Source organism: Terrapene carolina, unplaced genomic scaffold (genome assembly GCF_002925995.2).
Source record: "Terrapene carolina triunguis isolate 2854851 unplaced genomic scaffold, T_m_triunguis-2.0 Scaffold58, whole genome shotgun sequence".
Lineage (NCBI taxonomy): Eukaryota > Metazoa > Chordata > Testudines > Emydidae > Terrapene > Terrapene triunguis.
The window spans coordinates 61,207,124-61,215,421 of NW_020664409.1; positions in this window are offsets into that span (position 1 = coordinate 61,207,124).

Genomic DNA, 8,298 nt, shown 5'->3' on the forward strand with positions numbered 1-8,298 from the left:
ATCGGACTAAGTGGAGTCTGTGACTCTGGCTGTAAGGAAGGAGAATATATAGTAGGAGTTAAATGCCTGCTCTGCCATTCTATTATTGCTAGTGAGTGGCGAAATCAACCTCACAATCACCTAAATAGGTCTACTTTCTCCTTCTTAGCTGAAGAACTCAGCAGTTTGTGGAGCCCAGCACCCACTAGGCAACTTTCCCATAGATAGGTCTCATTTGCAAATTAGACATTGATTTACATGAGAGAGAGAGAGAGAGAGAGAGAGAGAGAGAAAGAAAAGTATTTGGGGGCAAAAAACTGCTATGGAAAGATATACAACTCATGTGGGGTTAAATTAAATTCTGCAATGTCATAAGCAAGAGCGGAGGAAAGAGGTAAGGGCCCTTTTATCCCTGCATGTACAGTAAAGGACAGATCACTGCATAGTTCACAGAAGTGCGCTAGGAGTTATGGCTAGGTAATGTGTAGGGTGAACAACACATCCCAAAGGGAATAGGCCTGTTGGGTATAAGTTGGAGCTACCCCCATGCTGACTAACACATTTGGGTCTCATATCCTGCCAAGTGTTGAGCACTCTGACTCTGATCCAATAGAGCATTTAAGAACATGAATAGTCCCATTGATTTCTTTATTGGACTGGATCAAAGTCCGATTTTTCACCAACTTGCAGAATGGAGCTCGCAGTACCATTAGTTGCAGTGACTAAACTGTAGAAGAATCCATGCATAAATTGTTCTCTTCTCAAAATAAACAGACAAAAACCAGCATTAACAACTTCCATGCATTGCAGTTGTCCACTCTGAGCCATCCTGCCTTGCTATGCTGGTAATATTTCCACTACTATCACCATGAATCCTTGACTGTTGCCTCAGAATTTAGCCCTTTGATGTTTCCTTAATATCTACTCAGTTTTGTTCAAGATATATACATATTCAAACTTAAAATGTATTGGAAGAAAATCGAATACTAAATATACAGCCTATAAAGTAAAATAGTAAGGCTATGTCTTGATGCTCTAATCGATGTAGGTTACAAGAAGGAATATTTTGATAACAAGGTATCCATGCGTAATGACAGCTAGAAATACAGAATATTGGGAAAATCTGAAAAATAGTTTTGATGCAGTCACTGTCTCTATGTTTATTGACATATCACAAATGTGAGAAACTCTAGCTATGTGACTCAGGTGGCTGGCAATAGCATATAGAGCCTTTCATCCCCAGGTCACCATTCACCATTTCAAATATAGAACTGGTTAGTGGTGCTCAGAGGTTTTTTTTGTTTCGTTTTTTTTTTCTTATGTGAAATGCTGTCAGTTCAGTTCTTAGTGAATAGCCATTATACACCCATCTCAAACTGGCATTGATCTGGCATCCTCTCAGTGAGGCCAAGGACTGAATGGAGAATGAAGACTGAACTATGCCCTCAGACCTTGGGCATAGTCCCTCTCAAAACAGGCCACACGAATGCGAACTTCGCACTGCCACTACTTTTACTATACCTGTTTTGTGGATAAGTGTTTTGTTCTCAGGAGCTGCCAACATTCACAAGCTCTGCATTTACTTTAAAAGTGTATGAGGGACAAACTAAGGAAAATATTAATTAATAGTGGCAAAGCAAAGAGACAGTTCGTACTGACAAAAAAAAGAACCAAAAATGGATAAAGGATTTAATGGCATGTGTTCTAATGGAAAATATAACTTACTTCATGAGACTGTCATATCTGAAAAAAATGTGTCTACCATTTATAGTTTGTATATGGACAAAAAAAGGTTCATATAGTGGCAGTTTATAAATCATTGAAAAGAGTAAGTTGAAATCTTTATAGTAGTAATGACATATATCATTTTCCAGAAAAAAAAATGGAAAAGTGTTTTTTTCCATTTCCTTTCCTTGATTCCACATCACATCTAATATTTACCAGGTGCTATTAACACATAGTCTACATTATTTTTGTAATAGGTATATGTATATATATACACATATATAACCAGTTCTGGGGTATATATAAGTATATACCCAGAAATGGACACAATACTTCAATTGAGACCTCATCAGCATGGAGTAGAGTGGAAGAATTATTTCTCTTGTCTTGCTTACAACACTCCTGCTAATACCTCCCAGAATGATGCACTATTGACTCATATTTAGCTTGTGATCCACTGTGACCCCCAGATCCCTTTCCTCAGTACTCCTTCCTAGGCAGTCATTTCCCATTTTGTATGTGTGCAAATGATTGTTCCTTCTTCAGTGGAGTATTTTACATTTGTCATTATTGAATTTCATCCTATTTACTTCAGACCATTTCTCCACTTTGTTCAGATCATTTTGAATTATAAGCCTATCCTCCAAAGCACTTGCAACCCCTCCCAGCTTGGTATCATCCACTAACTTTATAAATGTACTCTCTATGCCATTATCTAAATCACTGAAGATATTAAACAGGACCAGACCCAGAACTGATCCCTGCGAGACCCCACTTGAAATGCCCTTCCAGCTTGACTGTGACCCCCGACAACTACTCTCTGGGAATGGCTTTCCAACCAGTTATGCCCCCACCTTATAATAGCTCCATCTAGGTTGTATTTCCCTAGTTTGTTTGAGAAGGTCATGTGAGACAGTATCAAAAGCTTTACTAAAGTCAAGATATCTATATGATTCTGTATTTCTAGTGCATTAGACTTAAACAGCTGGAAGGCTAAGCATTGGTATAGGTATCCATGTGGGCCAGATCCTCTAGTGTGGCTAGTGCAAGTTGGGGTGGGAGGGAATAGAAAGGTACTCACCCAAGCACTCCCCTGATCCTAGGGCTATTGTGTGGAGAGCCAGCCCTCAGGCATAAGTTAAAGCAGACCTAAAGCTACCTCGCTAAGCAGATAGATCCTTCTGCAAATGCAAGATTATTTCCAACAGAATGTTGTAGGGTGCTTTGTTCAATCTGGTTTCAGATTATTAGTGTATTAATTGAGCTTCAGCCACTTGCCAGGAGAAATATAATTTTGTCCTCTATGTCAGGGATTACAACCCCATGCAGTCTCCTGCATAATTGTCAGGCATACTAACAAGAAGCTAGTGACTCCAAAACGGGTTCAGCTGATTGAATTTGCTGTGCTGAAGTGAACAGGTAAATAGAGCACTGTAGTTGGTCTTTTCAAGTGACAGAACAAAGAGATGCTGCAGGGCACCAATGCAAATAAGCAGAAATCAGGACCTAGCACAATCTATTCTGGAAACAATGCTCCTCAGTGGGTTGCACGTTCAAATGCCCTGGCTCATGCTAGTAATGAAAAAGTAACAGGAAAAAAAAACTATAGTCTCCTTCACAATGATTTACTAAAACCAAAAATGCCTTAAAGGTGAGTTAACAAAGCAACAGGGAAGTGATTTAAAGGAACACCGTGAAGGCTTGTAGGACTTAAAAAAACAACAACAACAAACAGTCCACTAGTTGGTTTACTTTTCTGTTGCCCATGTTGATATTCTTACTGGAAGTATCCATCCTGTCCTGCCGCTGATTTTTATTCTGAGTCTTAAATAAGCTGGGCACTTGCATTTTTAAAACCATATTTCTCTGAGTCATAGTGTGGACTGGCCCATTAATGGAGTTGGCAGCAGGAAATATCCTGTGCCTAATTATCCACTTCCCAGGTTTAAGTCTGGACTGTTGCCTGCGTCAGGTGATAAAGCATCACATGATAGTACACCGGATGCCATGCTTCCTGTAAGAGGGAGTCTGGCATGGCACTTAGATAATAAGGGATACCTCGGTAGAGAGGTGGTAAAATCTGCTGCAGTGGAGATAGATGGATAATTGTAAAGAACTGTTATGAGATTCTCTGCAGTGGGCTAGGCAGAAGGTCTAAAAATGGCCAAAAAGGGCTTGAAAAGGGCTGGGGGCGGTCTTTTCAGAGAGGCCTGGGGCCTGGAGTGGGACTGGGAAAATTTCCCAGCTCAGAGGGAGCTGAGAAAAAGTTGGTGCTGGAAGCTCAGATACAAGAGTAAGTGGGAATCCCTGAGTAAGGGATTTATTGGACTGTGAAATCTTGATGATATCCCTGGTAGCAAGGACTATGCTCAAGGGTATTTTATGCTACTGGTTCCCCAGTGCTGAGAATGCTGTGCTGTTGGGGGGGCTTTTGATGGGAGACAACACAGAGGACAGTAGCAGAGCTGAATGAAGCCTGGTGAGGCCTCTCCAACTCAGCCACTAAACAAAGCTAAAATCATTAGAGCTGAGTTAGGTGGTGGAGCCTCAGAACAGGATCAAGCAGCACTTCCCAGAGGAGTGTAGAGAGGCCTGCATGATTGCACTTCAGGACTCCTGGACTGTGCCATATCTACGGACACCAAACCATGAGTGGGATTTAGTGGATGGACATGGGGGACACTTGCCTATTGGTGGGTGGGGAGCTAAATTAATGGATGCTATAAAAGTTACCACAGGGGAGTGTTTTATTTATCATTCATATAGATAGATTGTTGCTGGGTTTTCCCAAGTTGAGGCTGTGTTCCCTTTCTCCCCAAAAAACTTTCCTTGTTTCATATACAGACTCCATTCTTGTAAGTGGGGAAGTATTGCCTATTAAGGGTGCCCAGGGATGTATCTAGTGATCCCAGAAATTCTGGATGGGACCAGAGGTGTTGGTTACTTTTAAGAAGGACCCTGAGCTTATTGAACCTGGCCTTTGCCAGAAACACCTGATAGAAGATTTAGATTTGGGGGGCTTGTTCAAGATAGTCTGGGTTAGTACCCATTGCAAGTATATCCTGAGTAAACTATTAATTTGGGAAAGCAACATATTTTGGAAAAATATAATTTGCAACATGGCAATAAATATGTTGGAGGATTGGGGATGAGGTCACAGTATCTGGTGAAGAGGGTTTTGGATCATGATTAGAAGATGTAATAGCTCTGTTTCATACAAGACTACGTGCTTGCAAGTTGGGAAAGGGCTGGAGACAGAGGTATTCGTTAGTTTTAATGCTATTTGTTAACCATCTGGCAAAAGGATTACAGATGCTAGGTGTGACCCAGACCAATTAGAATTACTGGGCTAATTGGATGAAACAATTATTAAAAACAGAATTATAAACAATCTAGATGAACATTGTATTACAAGGCTAAATCAGCATAACTTCTGTAAAAGGAAATCATGACTTTCTAAAGACCCTACTCAAAGAAGCACTTAAGTATGTGCTTCAGTGGGATTTAAACGTGCTTAAGTGCTCTGCTGAACTGGGGCCTAATCTACTAGAATTCTCTTGAGCATGTCAACAAAGTAGTAGTAAAAGGGAATTGGCTGACATAACTTGTTTGGACTTTAAAAATCCTTTGTCTAAGGGTATGTCTACACTACGAGAGTAGTTCGATTTTACTTAAATCGAATATGTGGAATCGATATTGCAAAGTCGAACGTGTGTGTCCACACTAAGGACAGTAATTCGACTTTGTGAGTCCACACTAACGGGGAAAGCGTCGACATTGGAAGCGGTGCACTGTGGGCAGCTATCCCACAGTTCCCGCAGTCCCCGCTCCCCATTGGAATTCTGGGTCGAGCCGCCAATGCCTTCTGGGTCGAGCCGCCAAAAAATGTGTCGAGGGTGTTTTTGGGTAACTGTCGTCATCCGTTCATCACTACCGCCCTCCCTCCCTGAAAGCGCCGGCAGGAAATCAGTTCGCGCACTTTTCTGGTCAGTGACAGCGCGGACGCCACAGCACTGCGAGCATGGAGCCCACTGCGACCATCGCTGCAGTTGTGGCCGTTGTCAACACCTCGCAGCTTATCATCCACCTTTCCCAGAGGCAGATGCAGAGAAATCAGGCAAGGAGGCTATGGCACCGCGGTGAGGACCTGAACTCTGAGAGTAGCACAGACCTGTCAGAAAGCATGGGACCCAGCGCCGCGGACATCACGGTGGCAATGGGTCATGTGGATGTTGTGGAACGGCGATTCTGGGCCCGGGAAACAAGCACGAACTGGTGGGACCGCATAGTGCTGCAGGTCTGGGATGAATCACAGTGGCTGCGAAACTTTCGCATGCGGAAGGGGACTTTCATGGAACTTTGTGAGTTGCTGTCCCCTGCCCTGAAGCGCAATGACACCCGGATGCGAGCAGCCCTGACTGTCCAGAAGCGAGTAGCCATAGCCCTCTGGAAGCTTGCAACGCCAGACAGCTACCGGTCAGTCGTGAACCACTTTGGCGTGGGCAAATCTACTGTGGGGGTTGTTGTGATGCAAGTAGCCAACGCAATCGTTGAGGTACTGCTCTCAAAGGTAGTGACCCTGGGAAACGTGCAGGTCATCATAGATGGCTTCGCCGCGATGGGATTCCCAAACTGCAGTGGGGCTATAGATGGAACTCTCATCCCTATCCTGGGACCGGACCACCAGGCCAGCCAGTACATTAACTGAAAGGGCTACTTTTCAATGGTGCTGCAAGCACTGGTGGACCATAGGGGATGTTTTACAAACATCAACGTCGGATGGCCGGACAAGGTTCATGACGCTCGTGTTTTCAGGAACTCAGGTCTGTTTAGACGGCTGCAGGAAGGTATTTACTTCCCGGACCACAAAATAACTCTTGGGGATGTGGAGATGCCTACAGTCATCCTCGGGGACCCAGCCTACCCGCTAATGCCCTGGCTCATGAAGCCCTATACTGGCGCCCTGGACACTGAAAAAGAACTCTTCAGCTACCGGCTGAGCAAGTGCAGAATGGTGGTGGAGTGTGCTTTTGGCCATCTCAAGGGGAGATGGAGTAGCTTACTGACTCGCTGTGATCTCAGCGAAACCAATATCCCCATTGTTATTGCAGCTTGCCGTGTGCTCCACAATCTCTGTGAGAGCAAGGGGGAGACCTTTATGGCGGGGTGGGAGGTTGAGGCAAATAGCCTGGCTGCTGATTACGCCCAGCCTGACAGCCGGGCGATTAGAAGAGCCCAGCGGGACGCGCTGTGCATCCGGGAGGCTTTGAAAGCTAGGTTCCTGAGTGAGCAGGGTAACCTGTGACTTTTCAGTTTGTGTACAGAGAAGCTGAACCTGCCCCCGTTTCTTTACCCACTAAATCTTCAGTATCCTCTCCATTTACATACCCCGTTCCCCCCCTTCCAAAACACGTTTAAAAATAAAATGACTTGAATTTTGTTAATGAACACCGTTTTCTTTATTACTGTTTTCGCGGGAAAGTTTTGAACCTGGGACGCAGACTGTGGTGGGGAGCGGGTGTAGTGTAGTGATGAAAATGACGATTCTAAACTCCAGGAATGACAGGCTCCGCAGTGGTGGACTGGTGGTTTCAACGGAGCCTGCCACCCCTCCTGTTCGGGACTGTGTGGGGGGGAGGCTATGTGACTTTGTGGCAGGGGGAGGACGGTTACAGATCCCCTGCTGCGTGGCTCTGTGATCCAGGATAAGGACCGCTGCATAAGATCTCTAACTGCCCTCCCCCGCCACAAAGTCACAGAGCACCCCCCACAGAACACTAAAACCACCTCCCAGACTGACCAGGGTAACTAGTGACTGCAATGTGTGTGTGCCCTGCTGCTGTCCTGTCCAATCACCAACCCCCTTCCCCCCCCTTCAGACAGACTCTCCTCTAAAGAACATGATGGAAACAGTAATGAACAGAAACATATTTTTTATTAACAACTATACATGAAACTGGGAGGTGAAACTTGGACGGGGGCTTGGGTGAGGCAGGAAGGAAAGGACTTTTCAAATTTTGGGGAATGAGAGCCTTCTGGTGCTTGAGCAGTCCGCAGGGGTGGAGTGAGAGTTTTCACGGAGTCTGCCGCCCCTCCTTCTTTGGACTTTGGGTGAGGGGGGTATGGGACTTGGTGGCGGGGGAGGGCGGTTACAGATAGACTGCAGCGGGGCTCTGTCCTCCTGCCTCCAGTCCTGCAGAACATCCACAAGGCGCTGGAGCGTGTCCATTTGCTCCCTCATTAGTCCAAGCAGCGTTTGAGTCGCCTGCTGGTCTTCCTGCCACCACCTCTCCTCCCGTTCCATGTGTGCTCGGTGCATTTGGGACAAGTTCTCCCTTCACTGTGTCTGCTGGGCTGCCTGGGCTCGGGAGCAGCCCATAAGTTCCGAGAACATGTCCTCCCGTGTCCTCTTCTTCCTACGCCTCATCTGCGCTAGCCTCTGGGTGTGTGATGCCAGGCTAGGTTGTGAGACAGTCGCAGCTGTGGGAATGGGAAAAAGGGAGTGAATTCCTCAGAAAGATAAATTTTTGTGAACAATGAACATAGTCTTTCTCTGTGAACAAGACCATGCACAGCACCTATCACATGCGCACT